Raw genomic sequence first — 1730 nt, 5'->3', positions numbered from 1 at the left:
TACCAGTGTCAACTTTATGGTTTTGGTGTTGGGTAGAATCATGTAAGGTGTTGCTATAGGGGAAAGCTGGTTGAAGGGTCAAGAGGACCTTCCTGTACAGTACTTGTTTTGCAACTTCTTGTGAATCTATACTTACTTAAAAGTAGAGTTAAAAGTTGTTGAACATGGAGTTCCCTTCGTGGCGCAGTGGTTAACGAATCCGACTAGGAACCATGAGGTTGCGGGTTCGGTCCCTGCCCTTGCTCAGTGGGTTAACGATCCGGCGTTGCCGTGAGCTGTGGTGTAGGTCGCAGACGCGGCTCGGATCCCGCGTTGCTGTGGCTCTGGCGTAGGCTGGTGGCTACAGCTCCATTCGACCCCTAGCCTGGGAACCTCCATATGCCGATGGAGTGGCCATAGAAATGGCAAAAAGACAAAAAAAAAAAAGTTGTTGAATGTGAAATAAAGATATCTTAAGACAAATGAAAATTATTAATAGTAAGAGGCGTAATAGCAAATATATGTGGCACTATATGCCTGATGCCATACTGAGTACTTTACATATAGTGTAACACACTGAATCTTCATAAGAGCTCTGTAATGTTAATAAGATAATCCTAATTCAGAGGTCAGAAAATCAAAATTGACGTTTTCTTTAACCAATGGAAAAATTTAAATACACACATATAGCTATTAATATTTATATCAGTTTATAAAAATATTAAGATAAAGGACAAACATACTAAATAAATACTTAAGTATGAGCATGAAAACATATATCATTATTTATGAATTTAAAAATAATGACAAGAGACAGGGCAACATAAGAGTTTTCCAGAGTTAAATAAGCAAGAGCAGGAACAGCCAGAATTGCCTAGATTAAGAGCACAGACTTGATAGATAGAAAAAAGCATTTGTCCTTCCCCCACAACTTTCCTGAGCAGGTTTCCATTCCTCATCTTTTTTCTTTCCATTCCTTATCTTTCATATTTATTTTATGGAGCCAACGTGGAGATACTGTGAAGTAATGTACATAAAACAGTTAGCATGGGAGCTGTAACATGAGAACTCAACAAATGGAGTTATCATTACTTCATAAGATAAAATATAACTATCTAATGTTTAGCCTCAATTGCAATAAAAAATAAGTAGAATTGAAATGCAATATTATTTTATCCTTTTGAAGGGCTAAAGTTTCTAAAAATGAAAATACTCAACACCATTATTGTGCAAAGAGATAGACTATGTATCCTTTCTGAGCGCAATTTCTTAGGATTCATTAAAAAAATCTATAAAATGTGCAATAGTGTTTCTAGGACTCTACTCTTTTTTAAAAAAAGTGTTATTGAAGTATAATTGATTTACAATGTTGTGATGGTTTCTGCTGTACAACAAAGTGGCTCAGTTATGCATCTATCTATCCTCTTTCAGATTCTTACCCCACATAGATTATCACAGAATATTGGGTAGCGTTCTCCGTGCTATACAGAAGGTCCCATTGACCAACCTTTCCATATGCCTCAGTGTGCATATGCCAATCCCAAAGCCCTAGTCCAGCCCTCCCCCACCACCTGTCCCCTTTGGTAACTGTAAGCTTTTCAAAGTCTGTGAGTCTGTTTCTGTTCTGCAAGTAAGTTCATTTGTATCCTTTTTTAAGATTCACATGTAAGTGATATTATATGATGTTTGTCTATCACCGTCTAACTTCACTTAGCGTGGTAATTTCTAGGTCAATCCATGTTGCTGCAAAT

Source organism: Sus scrofa, chromosome 9 (genome assembly GCF_000003025.6).
Source record: "Sus scrofa isolate TJ Tabasco breed Duroc chromosome 9, Sscrofa11.1, whole genome shotgun sequence".
Classification (NCBI taxonomy): domain Eukaryota; kingdom Metazoa; phylum Chordata; class Mammalia; order Artiodactyla; family Suidae; genus Sus; species Sus scrofa.
The sequence above is the reverse complement of the archived record's forward strand: the minus strand, read 5'-3'. Positions refer to the sequence as shown.